This window comes from Macaca thibetana, chromosome 5, assembly GCF_024542745.1.
Source record: "Macaca thibetana thibetana isolate TM-01 chromosome 5, ASM2454274v1, whole genome shotgun sequence".
Taxonomy (NCBI): Eukaryota; Metazoa; Chordata; class Mammalia; order Primates; family Cercopithecidae; genus Macaca; species Macaca thibetana.
Genome location: NC_065582.1, coordinates 26,093,657 through 26,114,171, shown reverse-complemented (window position 1 = coordinate 26,114,171; position 20,515 = coordinate 26,093,657). Strand labels below are relative to the sequence as shown.

Sequence of the window (20,515 nt, the reverse complement as noted above, 5' to 3'; positions counted from 1 at the left end):
ACTAATTTACTGCTCTAATCTGACCTCATTCAGTGCAGGATACATGTTATTCACCATTATATGCTTTAGTCCCAGTACAGGTCTTAGCTTATATCATCCTTTCTGCTGTCAAGAACTGTGAACGTAGTGAGATTTTACCTTACTTGCAAGCTATCAAGTTAGTCTGCCAGTTTCACTGATGGGGGCAGAGGACACAAGACTCATGGGTCAGAGATAAGGTCAGTTTATTACTTATAGCAATAGCAGTAGCCTGAGTATCACATTGTGCTGGTTCTTCATGGCCCAATCCCCACTGAGCAATGGGTACAGGGCCAGGTGATGTCTATACATTAAGTGGGTTGTGTAACTGGGGGGAAGTCTTGAGTTTAGGGAACCAAGTTAATTACAATGGCCAGTAAGTATGCCTGCCCTTTACTGTGTACTTTGTCTCCCTTCCAAGGATCTTCACTATATAAATATTCTTACAAAGGTAGTATGGAGGACAAACAGATAGCACTATGTTAGCAAGATTTGCAGGAATGTAAAAGATTCACAGAGAACTATATTTCAACATAGTTCCATGTTAAGGTAATGCATTTGAGTTGTTTTTACTGAGTTGGTGAATAGTAGAATGAAGAAACTCTAGAGCTCACAGTTCACATAAAGCTATTCACCTTGCTACTCAAGGGCTATCAGAGGATACATAGTGGCAACCAGATGAAAGGAGATTTTTATGTCATCTGCTGCAAAGAAGAGCCCTTGCCATTTTTAATAAATAATATCTGTCAATATGGACCTCTCCTTTCTTCCACTTACACTCTTCAGGTTGCATGTTGTCCTTCTGTGATACCTTCTCTATTGTCTCCTTATTGTCTATGTGGCTCTTTTATCTACTTGGTCTTCATAGCACAGAGTGTGACGTAAAAATACATAGCTTTTGAGGTCAGAAAACTGGGTTTTAAACTCAATTCTTTTCTACTAGTTATGCAACCGTGGGTAAATAATTCAAAATCACTATCAATTTTCTTATATGTAAAATTAGGGGGCTAAATTTGGAACACTGTTCTGTTACCCCTATTATTCTTTTACTTGTGCTTTTATGGTTTAATTGATTAGGAGTGTTATTGATGTGTTAGTACCTGTATGTGTACAGGCCGAGTGCGGTGGCTCAAGTCTCGTAATCTCAGCACTTTGGGAGGCCGAGGAGGTCAGGAGTTCAAGGCCACTCTGGCCAACGTGATGAAACCCCATCTCTACGAAAAATACAAAAATTAGCCGGGTGTGGTGGCACACGCCTGTAATCCCAGCTACTCGGGAAGCTGAGGCAGAATTGCTTGAGCCCAGGAGACGGAGGTTGCAGTGAGCAGAGATTGTGCCACTGCACTCTAGTCTGGGCGACAGATGAGACTGTATCTCAAAAAAAAAAAAAAAAAAAGAGAAGAAAAGGAAAAAAAAATTTGGAAACCTAACATCAGCGTGTTTAAGCAACTGCGTGTTTGTTTGCCCAAGACCACAAAGCTGATAACACATATTGGTTTCCTTCCAGTGTCACAGACATTTCCCTCACAGGAAATTCTGTCTCACAGGAGATCTGGCCTGAAATAGAGAGGATAAGGAGTGTGTTGTCCTTTTTATGTTATCTATGTTCTTTCTTCTTTAAGCTTCTCTGATATCTCCAGCCAAGTCACAGGGTTCCCTAGCCATTGTGAACTGAGGCAATATTATTTCTACTTATTTCTAACACATTTTAATGTTTTCTATTATAACGATATATATTTATTTATATAAAACAATTTGTTGTTTTAATTTCCTTCACAAAGTTGTGCAACCTCTACTAATTTGCTTAGTCTCACCATCTGAAGTTTTCATTTTTGTGTATGCCTTACAATGTATAGAATAAAGTAGTACAGTAGCATATGCATTTTTAAATGCTCTTTTAAAATATAGGCACATTGGGGGGTATGTCTGCAATTTTTTTTACAATGGTGCGTAACCAAAAATCATGGGGACCACTGGCTTAGGGAAATACTCTATGGTCTTTACCAAATCCACCAGTTGATCTGTGTTCTTCAGTTGTGCTCACTTTCTTCTAATTCCTCTTCCTCAGACTGAGTGATGTCAAACAAACATGACAGTCAATTATTGACTAGAACTAAAAGGGATTAACTCTTCTCCTTTCCCTTTCTCTCCCTCCCTTTCCCTCCTTCCCCCCTCCCTCCCTCCTTCCTTCCTTCCTTCCTTCCTTCCTTCCTTCCTTCCTTCCTTCCTTCCTTCCTTCCTTCCTTCCTTCCTTTCTTCCTTCCTTCTTTCTTCTTTCTCTCTTCTTTTCTTTTCCTTTTTCCTTTCCTTTTCTTTTTTTTCTCTTTTCTCCTTTCCCTTTCCCGTTCCCCTTCCCCTTCTCCTTCCCCTTCTCCTTCCCTTTCCCCTTCCCCTTCCTTTCCTTTCGTTTCTTTTCCTTTCCTTTCCTTTCCTTTTTTTCTTGAGACAGGGTATCATTCCATCACCTAGGCTAGAATTCAGTAGCATGATCGTGGCTTACTGCAGCCTCAACTTCCTGGGCTCAAGCCATCCTCTTGCCTCAGCCTCCTGAGTAGCTTGGACCCCAGGTGCACACCACCATGCCTCCCTAAATTTTTTAATTTTTTGTAGAGACAGGGTCTCATTATGCTGTCCAGGTTGGTCTCAAACTCCTAGGCTCAAGTGATCCTCCCACCTGGCCTCCCAGTGTGTTGGGATTATGGGGATGCCCAGTGCTGGAATACCAAAGATTCTGAATCTAAGATGGGAGATCTAAGATAGCACCTACAAATCTGTATTTTAAACTGTCTCCCAGATGATTTTTTTAGGGGCCAAATGTGGACTGGTTTTTAATTAAAGAATATGTAGATGGGACAAAATACCATTTTCAAGTTGGGAATAATTTCTTCATATTGTCTGGAATTGGATTCTTTGAACGGTTGAAACTAGAAAATTGACATTTGAATAGTCAAACTATTTTTGAATTTTAACATCGAATTTGAACCTTTTAAGTGAAATTAATATAAGAAAAGTATATACTCATTGTAAATGAACAATGTCTACATTTGTTAAGTAATAAAATATATCAATTAAATTTTTGCTATATAGTCTGTTTAGTAATATAAATTAAATGTGTCTGTGGACTATAGAGTAGTCCTCACGTAATTAGAACTATGTTTAGCCTAAATATAGATTCTTACTAGACTCTCATACCCCACTTTTTGAGATTGAACCATCTAGACATCAAGACATGTATTGTTAGCTCTAGCGACTTTGGAGAAAATCAGACGACTCCACGCATGTGGAACGAGTGCTGGGATAGGACAGGGGTTTTGCCCAGAGGGAAGTGGATGCCCCATCCATCTATAATGCTGGAGCAGGAATGACTGTGCCTTGTGCTAGTTCAGAAAAATCCCTCTCCTCTGTCTCATGTTAAGTGGAGAGTTGGACTTTGTACCCTGAGGAGAGTACATGGGCAAGGAGGATTGCAATTAATGGATGTCAACCGAGGAGTGATGAGGTTCAAAAATTTGAAAAGGAGAGCTTTATTTCTCACATAACTTGTAGCATGGTCTTTCTGATAGCCAGGAGTTGGAAACAGATACTTGGGAGGAGGGAAAGGGAATAAAAATTTATGCTGATTGGGGTGGCCAAATATACATATTCAATAAATTATATGAGAAGTCATGATATTTATGAAAGGGAAACATATACATTCACATTTAAGCTTCATGCCCCTTCCTGGATCCCATGTTCAAAAAATGATGGCATTAGCATGATCTGAGGGTGGAGTTATCAGCCCTTTGACATCAAAAGTGAAGCGGAGGACATGAAAACTCTTACTGTGCATTCTCCTCCATAAATTGGCCAGAACCATTCCATGGTTGGTGGTCTCTTCTAAAGCAGAAATGAAGGGTAGCTCCACATAGCTGGTTGTCAGTGGTGGAGTCTTTGAAAGAGCTGGTTTCTGTTTAGCTCTTAGGGAAGAAAGTTGAACTGTGGTTAGTGAGGGAGGGGATATAACAAAGCATGTCTCATCCTCTATCCCGTCATAGCCAAGAATTCAGTTTTCAAGGTTACACTGGACTCCCTTTGGCAAAGAGATAGTCTGTTCAGTCAGTTGGGGGGCTCAAATTTATTTTTACTTTACATGGGAGAAAAATTGACCCTTGAAACATGGCAGCAAGCTGGGGACAATGGAGAGAGATAGTTTCACCTCTGGAAGGACATGGCCAATGGGTTCTAGAAAAAAATATGTGATCTTCACTTTAAAGTTGTATCATTTCTTTCTCCCCTGATACTAACTATTGCCAAGCTCTCAGCAATAAGTGCTATAGCCCAGTGTTGGCTCTGCTTTGAGGAAATAGTAGAAGGACCTATTTCTTTTCAGTGGCTGAAGCAGACTGAGAACTGCAGCCTAATCACGAGTCAGCAAATGATCTCCACTCCCATGCCTTTCTTGTTGCCGCACTCCACAACCTCATTGTCCTACTGACCATTTTCAGTAACATCTTTAGGACTGTTAATGTAGGCATTAGCTCCACAGGGATCCCTTATGAGAAATTCTCATTCATTCCTATGTTCCTGGTGAGCAATTGCACTGTACTTAAGGAAACAGATGGAAACAGTTTGGGTTGGATAGCTCAGCTAGTAAAGATTCAGGACTAATAAAGTCAAGGTCAGGAGATCGTTTTCTATAGTAATCAGGGAGCAATTAACTTAGAAAGAGGAATAATTTTCCAAAGGCAGTGATTAAAGCTGCACCTTGGCGAATGACCGCTGTCATCATGAAGCCCAGGTGAGAGAAGGGAGGTGCTTAATGTGTCCATCAGCAGATCTATTAGTGATAGATGACTTCTTAATGCCTGTGGGGGCCTCTGACAGGCTTAGACAAGAAAAGAAGGAAATAATTAAGGGCAGGAAAAGGAGCAGAAGAAAAAAGAGAAGATAATGAAAGAATCTCAACATGTATGTTTGTGGGAATGCAAAGCTATAATTGACAAGACAATTTGCAATTGACAAGACATTGAAGGAAGAGTACTTCTGGAATTCCTCAGTGCTATCAGTGTTGTGGTAACCTATTATCACTCAGAATGGAGCAGAGAAACAATCATATCCAGATGAAGGTATCTTGACAGTGACATTCACTCCTAGGCAGGCATGTCATAGATTCAGCTCAAGCTAAAAGGGGATTTCTGGAGGAGAAGCCTGAGCAGTATTCAGAAGCAGAAAGTTAAATATGTGAATCAAAGCTAAAATTATCTCCCTTTTTCTCTGTGTGTAATTACTTAAAAATTACAAACAGACTTTTAATGAAGGAAGAATGTGAAAGAATATAATTGTTTACGTCCATGTTTTAGAACAGTAGTGTGCAGAGTCAGAAGGACTGAGTCAACCACCTGATCTGCATGAGACAGCAGGAGCTATTCCTGGAAGATGAATCAGAAGGGTGAGACCCTTTTCTTACTTAAAGATTTCTTACGTATGTATCTCTAGTTCTTCTATTTTCAGTAGTACTTCCTCTGATAAGCTTTCGTTGTGAAGAAAACTAGCCCCATGAAGTAGATGCTATGGGTGATATAATGGTACTTTCATTTGGATCTATCCTGTGATTCCTTCTCTTCTACATAACCATTTGCACGCATGACACACAAATACCTGATCAGTTAAAGACATATTACTCTTTTTGTTGGTTTTTGTTGTTGTTGTTGTTTTTTGAGACAGGGTCTCTGTCACCCAGGCTGGACTGCAGTGCTATGGTCATATCTCACTGCAACCTCAAACTTCTGGGCTCAGGGGATTCTCCCATCTCAGACTCCCAAGCAACCGGGACTACAGGTACGCACCAGTGCATGTGGCTAATTAATTTTTTTTTAATAGATGGGGTCTCACTTTGTTGTCCAAGCTGGTCTTGAACTCCGGTGCACCCATCCTGGGCTCCCAAAGTGCTGGGATTACAGACATGAGTCACCGTGCCTGGCCAACATGTATGACTTAAGCAGACATTACATTAAAGTGATTCTGGTACTTTAACCCCAAAAAGAAAAGTACGATGATAACCACCTTATTAAGCTCACCAATTGTTATTTTAAGTACAGCTTTAAGCACTTGTTTCTGCAAAGCTTATCTGCTCTTAATTATGAAAAATTAAAGCATTTGCTTTAAACAATATCCTCGATTCCAATTTCAGAAGCGCTACTGGGGGAAGAGGACAGAGGCGAAGGACAATCTTGAATCTGGAAGGAAACAACAGTAAAGTCTGGAATGTTGACTAACACTGGATATTCACTATAGGGTCAAAACAAAGATTATAAAATTATCTGATGTGGCACTAAAACTGCCAGGACAGTTCCACTGCTCTTACTCATTCCCAGCTCTCATATACTCGCTACAGATAAACAGACGAGAAGAGTGGTATGAGGTAGAATTTCCAAGCATCTAAAGATTGTTTTCAGGTTAAACACAATGGACAGCGGCAACCCAGTAAGATGTTCTATGACAGAAATGTAATGTTGAGCGTTTTACCACCGTACCTGATTATGGTAAAGTTAATGTATAAAGTGGACACTAATTGCCCACACCTAATTTGCTTCTCTGTTTAAGCAAAATCAATTAAATTAACAAGCAATGGAAAGATGATACACCACCTTGCAGTGGCACGATCTCGGCTAACTGAAAGCTCTGCCTCCCAGGTTCACACCATTCTCCTGCCTCAGCCTCCCGAGTAGCTGGGACTACAGGCGCCCACCACCATGCCCGGCTAATTTTTTTGAATTTTTAGTAGAGACGGGGTTTCACCGTGTTAGCTAGGAGATACACCATCTTTTGCAATGTAGAGCTAAATAATTTGCTGAAATTAGTAATCTTAGATTTTAAAAAATAAATACCCAGAAATTGGCACTGAAATAGATATTTTGTATCACAACTTATACTCTCAATTGTATGACAACACAGTTTGGCTATAGCTCCAGCATCGGTTAAGTGTTTGCAATAAATCACCTCAGTGAGGAGTACTTCAAATGTAGTTTTTCCATAAAATATTAATCTAAATTTGGAAATTGACCCCTATTTTCAAATCAGTTTCTATTTCATTAGCAGGTGCCAGAGGAGTTTTCAAAGTGACTGTATTCAACTTACTCGTAAGGACAGTGATCAATTTATTACCGTGTGCATTTATTTTGCCAAGACAAGAGGATTCCAAGGACCCACTGGATGAATTTTCACAGCATTTTATTTCCATTTTCAAACGAATTTTTTTTTTTTAGGGGAATGTCTCAGGGTGAGGAGGATTTTCATATTTTATTTCCATATTTTGGGTGCAGAGTTGTATTAGAAGTCCACACATCCGTGAAAGGCATGGAAAAATAGCAAGTTATTCATCAGATTGCAATGAACCTCTTATATAGTATCTCCTCATGTCCTTGTCTAGGTATCTGAGTCAGCACCATGTATTAGTATAAGTCTGTATTTTTGAGTCGATCAGAATTTGCAGTTACTTAAGCCCTCTGATCTTCAGTGACTTGTCTATAAAATGGAAAAAAAATACTTAATTTGTTGGCAAATAATGTGTAAGGCTCAAATAAATGTAAGTGTCCAGAATAATACCTGTCAAATAAGGGTACAATATTTATAGAGCACTTTTTTCTTGATGGTGCATTGCTTACATTATAAATTAGAGGAGAGTGAAGTCAGATTTTACACGAAAAGGTTACACCTCTTTTTGTAAAATAAATAATTATCCTTTTACATATGTGTGTACATATTCTTTTATGTATGTGCCTCATTTCACAAAAGATTGAGTCAAGCTGTAAAAATATTTTAAATACAGTAAAGTTGAAAATAAAATAGAGCCAGAAAATATATTGACTAAAGACATAAAAGAGAGAATATGATATAGAAATTATGAAAAATAGACCTTACGTCCATATACTTTTTTCCCTACTAAATAGGCCCAAAAATTGGGCTCTGTGCTCCCAAGGGACCAAAAGCAAAAAGGAAAACAAAACCAGTACCAAACTATAGCTTACTTATTTTAAACAGCTTAGCAATCTCACACCAGAAATGAAACTTTTCATGAAGTGTTGCATGCTAGTTTTTTCTCTTTCTTTCTTTTTTTTTTGAGACAGAGTTTCACTCTGTCGCCCAGGCTGTAGTGAGGTGGCGTGATCTCAGCTCATGGCAACCTCTGCCTCTCAGGTTCAAGCCATTCTCTGTCTCAGCCTCCCGAGTAGCTGGGATTACAGGCGCCCACCACCACGCCCGACTAATTTTTTTTGTATTTTTAGTAGAGACGGGGTTTCATCATCTTGTCCAGGCTGATCTTGAACTACCGACCTCATGATCCACCGGCCTCAGCCTCCCAAAGTGCTGGGATTACAGGCGTGAGCCACCACGCCCAGCCTCCATGCTTGTTTTTTAAGGGACATGTAGTGGGTAACATACTTGACCCCGTTGACACAAACACACAAGGGAAGATCTCTGAATGAGGCCATCATGCTGGAGGAGTGCCAGGGACACACTCCAGCTGGCACTCCAGGTGAGTATACTGAGTCCTGAGCAGCAGCTCTCAAATAGCTCAATACGGATCCCTCTTATCTCCTCACATTTTACCCTCAAACAGTAAAACATCTAATCAAAATTTACATTCTCAAATTGCTCATCCAACAACATGCCATGAGATAACTCCCAGGAGCTAGCAATGTAAACGCAAGTGAGCATCTTGCATGGATGGCATTGCTGCTTTCCTCTGAGGAGTTTAGGAATTTCTTTTCACCTTACAGAAGCTGGGTTGTTTTGAAGCTGGTCAGTTGAGTAATGCATAATCTTATCATTTTAAAAGAAAACAAGATTTTATTTTTTAGAGCCATTTTAGGTTCACAGCAAAATTGAAGGGAAAGCACACAGATTTCCCATATTCCTCTTACTGCCACAAATGCATAGCCTCCCCCATTATCAACACTCCCCAACAGAATGGTACATTTGTCACATCAGTGAATGTACACTGACATATCACCCAAAGTCTATGCTCTACATTAGAGTTCATTCTTGGTGTTGTTCATTCTATGGGTTTGGACAAATGTATAATGACATAGATCCATCTTTACAGTATCATACACAGCAGTTTCACTGCCCTAAAAATTCTCTGTGCTCTGCCTATTCTTTCTTCCCTTCCTCTTAATCCCTGGACACCATGGATCTTTTCACTTTTGTCTAGTTTTGCATTTTCTAGAATAGGTATAGTTGAACTCAAACAGTACATAGCCTTTTCAAATTGTCTTTTTTACTTAGTCACGTGCATTTAAGTCTCCTCTATGTCATTTTATGGCTTGAGAGCTCATTCTTTTTGGTGCTGAATAATATTCCATTGTCTGGATGTACCACAGCTTATCTATCTATTCACCCAGCGAAGGACATTTGGTGGCTTCTAAGTTTTGACAATTATACATAAAGCTGACACAAACATTTATGTGAAGGATTTTTTGTGTGTGTGTGTGTGTGGAAGTAAGTTTTCAGCTCATGCGGGTAAATACCAACGAATAGATTTCTGGATGGTGTGATAACAGTTATATTTAGTTTTGTAACAAACTGCCAAAGTGACTTTCGTGACGGCTGTACCATTTTGCATTCCCGCAGTATCCTGTTTGCACACTCTGGCTTTTTGCTCTCCCTTTTCCCATGCCTCCACTTTCTTTTTCATGATTTTTTTTTTTTTGAAACATACTCTGATAATATATCAGCATGTAATATTTTGACTGAGGCTTTGTTTTCTTAGAAATGTGGGCTAATGTGACTGACATGTATATCGTGCTACCTCTAAGCTGATGGAATCACTTCACCTCATGAGCCATCATCCTCATCATTGTGCATCAGCAGTGGGGGAGTTTTGGGGATTGAGGCTCCTTCCTCAGAGGCCAAAAACTAAATGAAAGCACAAATCCAGAGACATAAGTTGACCACCGAAGCTTGTCTTTGACCTTGAGCACATTTTCAAAGCTGGGTGGACTTGATCAACAGTTTCTAGTACAACACTTTGCTGAGTGAGGTAAAGGGAACAAAGTTCAGGGTCTGCCAATGGTACCGCCAAATAGGAGAGAAATGTATAATCTGCAACATTAAAAGGCTGCACTGCCAGTGTCATGACCGAAAAGAAGTATTTCATGTCCTTTCATGGCACTATAAAACTGTCTTTCACAAACCATGACACTTAGATGAAGGGAAAAATACTCTCCTTTGAGAATTTGTAACTATTTCCAGCCTGAATCTACATTAGCTGACTGGACCAAAATACCTCAAGCTGAGAATTTATTGTAAAGTGATCCCAAGCTGGTAGTGCCCAAGGTACTGGCAGAAACAAATATAAATTTTCTCTGATGGAACCCCCTTTTAGGTCCCAAAATAATTCCCACAGGCACGTTCCAAGATATATAAGCTCACAGTCAAAACTCAAAATTCACCAGAAAACAAGCTATCATATAAGACCTAGTGAATTTACTGACAGCTGAATTTGACATGCAAAGCCTTTGAAATCTGGTAGTGTGAGACAAGCCATATGCTCAAAATGTTTAATAACATAAATGAGGGGATTGAATATATAAGTCAAGAAGGAAAAATTATCAGGCAGATTCCTAGAAAAATGGAACAAGAAGACCAAACTGAACTTCTAGAGCTAAAATAGCATAACAGTATAACAACCGAAATTTAAAAACCCATATCACAATAAATTAGATGCCACTAAGAGAATGTTAGCTGTAAGATATACAGCGAAATAATTTACATAAAATACAGAAAACAGAAAGAAATATAAGAAAGACATTTAGAGACCTGGACGACTGTTGGGTCTGTTCCACAGACCCTGGCCAACGGATGAAACAAGTACTCTGATACAGGTATGTGGTGTAAGAGCAGCTAGGTGATTGTCTGGCTCTAGTGGCCAGAGAGCAGGCCCGAGAAGCTGGAGATGCTAGCTTTTATTCAGTGCAGCTACAATGCCAAAAACCTGGAGCCCATGCAACCTGTAGGTAATTAACGTTTATTGTTCCCCTTTCAGGGAACATCATGTGCCTGGATGGTCAAAGGTCATTTCCTGGTCAACATAAGTAAACAAGCCTGTTAAGGATAAATTCTTCCACATCCCCTTGTACTTACTCCTGGTCCTCTGCCTCAGGGTTATAGAACAGCTACCTTCAGCTATTCTCCCCCTGTGGCTCTGCGGAACCTTCTGACCTTTCAGAAGGTTTGTGTCCTTTCCCTGTAGTTTTTCCCACCACTCTGTCCGATCCCCCACAGATGACTGAGTGAGGACAGCTAACAAATATCTAACTAGACAAAAGAATTAGGTAAAGGCTATATTTAACTATTCTAGATCCTTCATCTTTTTATATATATTTTAGAATTAGCTTGCTAATTTCTACCAACAAAAATCCCATGAGCTTGCTGGCATAATTAAAGGTATTGCATTGAAACTACAGTCATACTGGGGATAGCTGGTATTGATTCACTGTTCCTCAGGTGATCAGGCTGCATGCCAACAGGGAATAGATTACTGCATCATTCTGAGTTGCTGAGAACAGACAATGTGTCTGTTCTCAGGCTCAAGTAATACAGCATTTATGTACCGAAAGAGCAAGAGAGAGAAAGGTTACTAGATCTGGCCCATTGCCAGGTGATCCATCCCTCAGGGCCAGGGATCACCTTTCAAGCCTACGTGAGCAGTGTGGCTGCACACATCCCACTTCCTGCTGTCACAAAAAGATCTGGTTCCCTCCCTGGTGGAAACAGATATAGCAGCGGGGTGGCACAGGCCCCCCCATTGACACATATGCTTGAGCAGAACAAAGAAGTACATATTAAGACTAAAATAACAAATACATCACCAAATAAAGAGATATGCTCCACATAGGTTGTGAGGGCGCTTCATCTCTTTGCAAGGAAATGTTTCAGGCTTGTAGCCATTCATGTGAATGTGTAAGGGTCAAGAGCTACATAGGATTGCCTTTTCCAACAGGTGTTGGTAATATTGCTTTTCTTTAGTCTATAAATGTGGTATATCTTTTTATATTTATTTAAATCTTTTTTTCCCTGTAGTTGCACATTGTTTTCAGTATACTGATCTTGTATCTTTTTATTAAACTTATTCCTGAGAATTTTATATTTTAATGTTATTGTAAATGGTATTGATTTTACAATTTCATTTTAAGTTATTTTATTCTGAGGGTATGAACAGATAACTTTTTTGTTTTTTTTTTTTTTAGACAGAGTCTCACTCTGTCACCCAGGCTAGAGTGCAGTGGCACGATCTTGGCTCACTGCAACTTCCGCCTCCCTGGTTCAAGTGATTCTCCTGCCTCAGCCTCCCAAGTAGCTGGGATTACAGGTGCACGTCACCACACCCGGCTAAGTTTTGTACTTTTAGTAGAGACGGGGTGTCATCATATTGGTCAGGCTGATCTCAGACTCCTGACCTCGTGATATGCCCGCCTTGGTCTCCCAGAGTTTTTGGATTACAGGCGTGAGCCACCTCGCCTGGCCTCTTAATTAACTTTTTGTACACTAACATCATTACTGACCTTTCTAAATTCACTTATTGTTTCTCGTATTCATTATTATTATTATTATTATTATTATTATTATTTTGATTCCTTGGAATACCCTTGCAAACAATCAGGTCATCTAAAAATAAAATCAGGTCAGCTTCTTGTTTTCCAATTTTTATGGCTTTTCTATTTTTATCGCATTCTTGCCTTGGAAATCCAGTAAAATACTGAATATTAATAGCAGTGATGAGGGCGATCATATTTGCCTTTTCTATACCTTATGCAGTTTGCCTTTACCACCATGCACAACATCAGCTGTAACTATTTGTAGATGGTCTTCATCAAACAGGGGGAATATCTCTTTTCTATTCCAAGTTTGCTGATAATTTTTGTCATAAATAGTTATTAAATTTTATCAAGAGTATTTCCTGAATCTATTGAGTTGATAATATGATGTTGTTATACAGCTCCTGAGAGCCTATTTTGTGGAATCAGCCAAGCAGAAGCACTTAACAGTGGCTATCTCAGTAAGATGTTCAAATAATAAGCCAGGTGCAGTGGCTCACACCTGTAATCCCAACACTTTGGGAGGCTGAGGCAGGCAGATCATTTGAGGTGAGGAGTTCGAGACCAGCCAGACTGACATTGTGAAACCCTGTCTCTGTTAAAAAAAAAAAAAAAAAAAAAAAAAAAAAAAAAAAAATAGCCCGGCATGGTGGTGCATGCCTGTAGTCCCAGCTAATCGGGAGGCTGAGGTAGAAGAATTACTTGAACCTGGGAGGCAAAGGTTGTAGTGAGCTGAGATCGTGCCATTGCACTCCAGCCTGGGTGACAGAGTGAGACTGTTTTGGGAAAAAAAAAAAAATTCTTCCTCTTTCTCTATTTAATTCTTCCTGTCCCTCACTCCTCATTTTTGGGAATGAATTGTCTCAGCCTAGGAATCCTAGACCAAAACACTTTTTAACCATTAGGGACACTGAATCAATAAACATACTTGACAGGGCTGGGCATGGTGGCTCACACTTGTAATCCCAGCACTTTGGGAGGCCGAGGCGGGCAGATCACAAGGTCAGGAGACTGAGACCATCTTGGCTAAAATGGTGAATCCCTGTGTCTAATAAAAATATAAAAAATTAGCCGGCTGTGGTGGCAGGCGCCTGTAGTCCCAGTTACTCAGGAGGCTGGGGCAGGAGAATCGCTTGAACCCAGGAGGCGGAGGTTGCAGTGAGCTGAGATTGCACCACTGCACTCCAGCCTGGGCGACAGAGCGAGACTCTGTCTCAAACAAACAAACAAACAAACAAACAAACAAACAAACGTATCAGACAAATAGAACATAAGGCCCAGATGGCTTTGCCATTGAGTTCTTCCAAACTTATATGGGCAAATAATTCTAAGCACACACAAACTCCTCCAGAGAATAACAAAGAACCAGTTTGTCTCATTTTATGAGTTAGCATAACCTTGATACCCACAGTAGAATATTTAGGGGAGAAAAATTAAAGGACAACCTAATTCTCGAACAAAGGAACAAAATCATAAACACAGTAGTGGCAAACCAAATCCACTATCATAGAAGATAATAAAATTGACCATTCTGTACTTCTCTCTGGTATGTAAGATTAAATTAAATGTTTAAAAATGTATGTTTTACCACATTAACAAATTCAAGAATAAAATAATGTACTAAAAGATGTAAAGGAAAAAAAATTGTTGAATTTTAGCATCAATTCATGATAAAAATTATTTTCAAAATAGAAAGATAATAAAATGTGCTTAACTGATGGAAGAATGACCACAAAAAGAGCATATTTATCTCATACTTAATGGTGTAATATTAAAAACACTCCCTTCAAGATTAAGAACAAGACAGAGGTGTCAGCTATTACCACTTTGTGTGTGTGTGTGTTTGAGACAGAGTCCCTCTATATTGGCCATGCTGGAGAGTGCAGTGACTACAGATGTGATCATAGCTCCTTATAGCCTCAAACTGCTGGCCTCAAGCAAATCTCCTGCCTTAGCATCCTAGGTAGCTGGGACTACAGGCATGTGTCCTTGTGCTAGGCTCTATTATCACTTCTATGTAACATCATCCTGGAGTCTGAGCTATGCAATAATACATGAAAAAAACAAATAAAAGGCATAAGAATTGGATAGGAAGGGAATCAAATCACCATCTTTTTTTATCTGTAGAGAATGCAATTTTATACAGAAGAAAATAAAAAGATTATGAAGGAAAATTAATATAATTGATTTAAAAAAATTTAGAAAGTTTATGCATACAAAATCAACATACTGTAATAAAACACAATTTTATACATTACCAAAAATTATAATATATGACCTAGAAAATATTAAACAATAACTTAATGAAAAAATTATAAAAATGGACTTGTAAAGTTTTATCGAAAGACAGTAAAGACAGACTTAAACAAATAGAGACATGCACTTAACATTCCTGACTGAAAGATACAATATTGAAGGATATCATTTCTTCTCAAGTAGGTATTTAGATTTAATGTAATTCCAATAAAATATCCCAACACACATGTGCACGTGTGTGTGTGTGTGTGTGTGTGTGTGTGTGTGTGTGTACGATGAGGAAATTCCCTAGCTGTTTGCAGGATGTGGATGGAAGAAATAAAGACAAAGAGGAGTCAAGGCCATCTTAAAGAAGAGAAATTAGATGGGAGGACTTGCCTTACTGAATAGCAATAACTGTCTTCAAACAGTAGTAATTGAAGTTAGGTGAAATTTGCACAATATAAAAAAATTTCCTTTGGAAGTGAATAGGTAGTTGAGAAATATCTGGACACATGATGAGAAAAAACTCACAATAGGGACTTATAATTCATAGTGGAACTTTTTGGTGAAGACAGTTGTAATAATGTGTCATCTATTTACAAAAAAAATCAACACTGGACTGCTATCTTATATGATATTCAAAAATCAATCCAAAGTAAATGCAACACCGAAATGCAATAGAAAACAACTATAAAATGTTTAGAAGGCAACATAAGAAAAAAATTTTATGATTCTAAATGGGGAAGGATTTTTAAAATTAACTTACAAATGTGAAACCTATGGAGAAAAGAGCTCAACTTGGATGACATTATTCTAATCATTTCTGTCGAACAAGAAATATCACAACGGCACCATAGGAAAACAGTGTAGTATGGAACACAAGCACATAGATTTTGAAGCCAGCCTACTTGGCTTTAATTTTTCATTTCACTGTTTAGTGTGTGTGACTTTAGCCTCAGTTTCTTTGTTCTCAGGCATTTTAAAAATTGTGATAAGTGCTATATAAGCATTAAGCATTATTATTATAAAAAGAAGAGACAAGTCACAAATAGATACAGTGTTTGCAGAATATATAACCAACATAGGATTAGTATACAGGATATTCATAAGTACTCCCAGAATTTTCTGAATGACAAAAACAGTCTGGAAAAATTGGCACAATAGACTAAATAGGTATTCAAAGAAGAAAAATCACAAGTGTTTGATAAATGTTTGAAGCTATTCAACTTCATTTGTTATTATAAAATAGAATCTAAATTCATAGCTGCCATCTTATTCCCAATAAGTTGGTGAAAACTAGAGTTTGACAACATCAAATCTTGGCAAGAATGTATTGCTATCACTAGTACCCTGCTAGGGAAAATTTAAATTTTTACAACTACTTTGCAAAATAAATTTTCACTGCCAATAACACTGAAGCTCTATGCACACTTAGTGGCAATGTTCTTCAACACGATGGTATATGAGGCTTTGTTACCATGCATTCTTTTGAATACACACGTATACCCCTATTTCATGTATATTCTTCTGTATCTACTCATTTTTTAATAGAAGAACAAAATAAAATACAATGACTTATTTGAACCAGATGATCCCTCAGGTTTCTTCCTGGATTAGGATACTATGAGGTTTTAAAAATTTCGAATTTAGCATTTTAGTTATTTAATGTTCCAGGACATGCCTTTTCCTGAACCTACTATTGCTGTTTTTTTCTATTATTATTATTATTATTTGCTTCATGAAAAATATTTTATGAGAAAAGATGATTCCAAATGGTTTTACTATAAGGAACAATTAATAAAGATAATAAATATGTATCTTAAACAATGTTAAAAGTACTATTATGCCCAATTTTAGTGTCTGCTTTTTGAAGAACAATGTACTATTTATTCTTTTTTTTTTTTTTTTTTTTTTTTTAAATCACCACAGCTCCATTGTCATGGAAAGTTGTTGTCTGTAGGAGAGAAGATATTGTCATAAATAGCCTGATGAAGCTGGGATGGGGGTGAGAGAAAGCCTAGACAAGATCAAACCCTTAAACTCTGAGCCTTACTAGTTCATGTTTAAATATCATGGCTGGACCTAAAGACGGGAGCTGAAAGAAGTATTTTTATTAGGGTTCCCATAAGAAGAAGTAACACTGTTTTTATATTCAGAAGACCATTTGTGACAATAGACAAAGAACAAGTAAGGTAGTTTTCTTCTTATTCTATTATAGTTATGACACACCAAGACTCTAGAGAAGCAATATTGTTAGGACCGGTGTTTGCTGGCTTGGGAACACTGAGTAATATCACCCTTGGCATAAACACTGGCATTATTGTGTCAATTCCAGAATGAACAGCAATAGCAGCAGAAGAGCAGACATCACTTAAGGGACCTGGAGCATAGGAAAAGATTATTTGTGAGCAACCAAGAGATACCTCGAAGGACTACCAGAAATAACTAACTGTTTCAGTTCAGTAAGACTCTTGGTTGCAAGGGATGAAAAAGAATTCATTGAATCGTGACTGAAAGGCCTAGTGTTGGGTTGCTTCTGGAAGGTCAACATTGTCATCAGGAATAGATGACCCTCCTTGTTGCTAAGCTTTGTTCTCTTCCATGTGTGATTTCACTCTTAGATTCCACATAATTGCAATAGCTCCAAACTTATATTATTCTTGGTTCAAGCCCAGCAAGAAGAGAAGCTTTCCTCTATCCCTATAAGCCAAAGTCTCCACTCTTATTGGATTATATCTGTGTTGTGGGCATCACACTTTCAGCTAGAAGGGGATTCTCCCTTTTCAGATCGCCTGAACCAATAATGGAAGAGGAGTTTATTCAAAATGAAATCTGTAGCTAATACTGGAAGATAATAGAATAAAAAGTGGAAGGGAAAACAACAAATACCTATTACATAGGGTGAAATTTGCAAGAACAGACATCCTGGATTCTTCAGATGGGATCATATGTCAGTGAATAAATTTGTTATTACTGATAATATGGCCTCCTTAATAACGAAAAGCTGATAAGATGTAGATTACTCAGATTACTGGATGCATTCTAGAGATTTTTTGGGGAGAAAGTTAAATCAATCTTTTTTTGCACCATCCATTCTTCCCGTCACCTAAATCCAAGACCATGCAAAGCCTCAACACCTAAAATTCCACAATTAGAATTTTATTGCTTTGATTTAAACCTGTTAAAAACTTTTTTAAAGATAAAGTGCAAAAATATCACTTTATACTTACACAGGAACAAGAATTCAAAAGCATCGAGGTTAGGTTTTAATAACAGAAGGACAGACAAAGCAAGTTAAAACATGGGACCCTGAAGGCAAATAGAAAAGGAAGCAGTCTTGAGGGGAGAATGAGAAGGGGAGAAGGAAGCAGAAAGGGGACGGCAGAAGGAAGCAGAAAGAGTCCACGGATAAACTGCAATTTTGCCTCTAGTCTCACTATCTATTTAAGTTTTAGACTAATGATTTTCCTAGGCATGATTTTGCCCCCAAGGGGACATTTGGCAATGTCTGAAGACATTTTTAGTTTTCCCATCTTAGTAGGGGTGTGGTGGTGGTGCCACCTAGTTGGCAGAGGCAGGAGTTACTGCTAAATATCTTTAATGCAAAGATAGCCCCTCACAGCAAAGAATTACCTTGTCCAATATGTCAATAGTGTTGCTATTAAGAAAGGTACAGACATTTCTCAAACAGTTTAGATGTCTAACCAAATTTCCAAGCCAATAAAACATGTACACGGAGATTGCTGCCCCTACTGATTAGTTTATAGCAGACAGGAAGTCATATATCACAGCTAATAAAGTTTTTGTTCTTCTTTTAAGTATACCACATCATGAGGCTGGTGATAGAGATTTCTCATGGCAGGTAAAGCCTCCTCCACCAGCCTACCTAAAACATCATAGTTGGTAAACATCAACTTAAGAGATGTTGTATGTTGAATCCCTAACAATACCAGGGCTCTTAATTTTCTCTGTAAATTTAATTTCAAATTTAACCCCAGCACTGAAGACAACTGTCTTGCTGGGTATGACACTAACATTTTGAACAGATCATAGAGAACAAGATAAAAAGTAAACCATAGGGCAAAGATCCTTTCTTTTTTTTTTTTTTCCTGAAGGAAAAAGACCCAAAGTTGAACCTTGAGCTACTGGACATCTGAAAAGAAAAAGAAAATCACCAAAATAAGTATGGAAGCCATGCTGTATTTCTGTTATAATAAGAGAGGTAGCAAAGAATCTAAATTTTTGACAGAAAACTGAGCAAGCTCAATAACACTGGTGCTGAATGAGAGATCCCCTGGAAGATATAGACAACTATGTAAAGGTGTACATGAGCTTTGTCTTCCTAGCGAAGTAAGTGATATTACCAATGTTGAATTATCAGTTTAATTCAAATTACTGGGCTTTATCTACAATTCATAGATTTACTGGTGCCAATCTCACTCCCTCTAAGAAGCAGTGAAATATATTTTCTTCTGTTATATAATTTGACCTTGCTCTGTGTATGTAGCAATTGCCTAAGCCTTCTAAATGCTTGTCATTTTAAGGATATTTGTGACTTTTTCAAAGCAACTCAAATACTACTTAACAGACATAGTAACTTTGATACTTTCACCTACAGTTTCTATTCAGACCATCACAGAAGCCCATGTACAAGGTTGAACATTGAGACCCAACGTAGAAACATACTTTGTCCAAAGTTATAGAGCTGAAACCAGAACTGAATCCTATTTAATTCTTACCCCAGGGTGCTATCTACTACACCAGTATAGAGAGGTCATGGGTACAGAAGGAAGTTAGTTAAGAAAATGACCAGGAAGGCAGGCACGGTGGCTCACGCCTGTAATCCCAGCACTTTGGGAGGCTGAGGCGGGCTGATCACGAGGTCAGGAGATCGAGACTATCCTGGCCAACATGGTGAAACCCTGTCTCTATTAAAAAAAAATACAAAATACAAAATATTAGCCGGGTGTGGTGGTGCGTGCCTGTAGTCCCAGCTACTAGGGATGCTGAGGCAGGAGAATCACTTGAACCAGGAGTTGGAGGTTGCAGTGAGCCAACATAGCGCCACTGCACTCCAACCTAAGTGACAGTGAGACTTTGTCTCAAAAAAAAAAAAAAAAAAAAATGATCAGGAAAAAAAATATTTGGGATGCTAATCTAACTTTCATGTGTTCTGAGAATAATAAAGTAAAATTTGAATAAAATGTTTTATATTCAGGTGTCTAGTATAAGCATCCTGTTTATATTCAAATTCCTAAGATGAGTTTGTTTAGAATTATGGTATTTTGTGATATGTCTAAAAAAAAAAGCAGAAATATCTCAAATGAAAGAAAGCCAGGATATGAGAGAAAAAGAAATGGACATATTTTTTCAAAAGGCTTTAAATTTATTTCTTCAGAAACTTGCTGGCCATACACAAGAGGATGGAGAAAAAATGGACTGCCCATCTTTGTTGTATTGAAGACTTACATGGATTTAAGAATCACACTTAAAATGAAAATGGAAATTGCAATATTTTTTCCTTAAACTCAACTTTTCCTACATCAAAATCTTTGTTAAATCAGTAATATTTGCAAAGTTTAGTCCCTGGGGAGAAGATCATTGTGTAAACTGGCAAACACAAACTCATTCTCAACATTCTTTCTGGAACTAGAGAGGTCATACGTGTGCAACCTTGAGTT

At 38.2% G+C, this 20,515-nt stretch overlaps 1 protein-coding gene and 1 long non-coding RNA gene across 7 annotated transcripts in view; one reads left to right on the top strand and one right to left on the bottom strand.

Moving 5' to 3' along the window:
* Nucleotides 1-8,033, top strand: part of LOC126955373 (uncharacterized) — a 53,988-nt gene extending 45,955 nt beyond the window's left edge. For all 3 annotated transcript variants that reach the window (XR_007725912.1, XR_007725913.1, XR_007725911.1), the window contains 2 exons: nt 5,722-5,835; nt 7,093-8,033. This is a non-coding gene — a long non-coding RNA (uncharacterized LOC126955373). The remainder of the gene's footprint in view (nt 1-5,721; nt 5,836-7,092) is intronic.
* The window catches only part of MARCHF1 (membrane associated ring-CH-type finger 1), an 828,885-nt gene that overhangs the window by 193,932 nt on the left and 614,438 nt on the right, over nt 1-20,515 (bottom strand). The window lies entirely within an intron of this gene.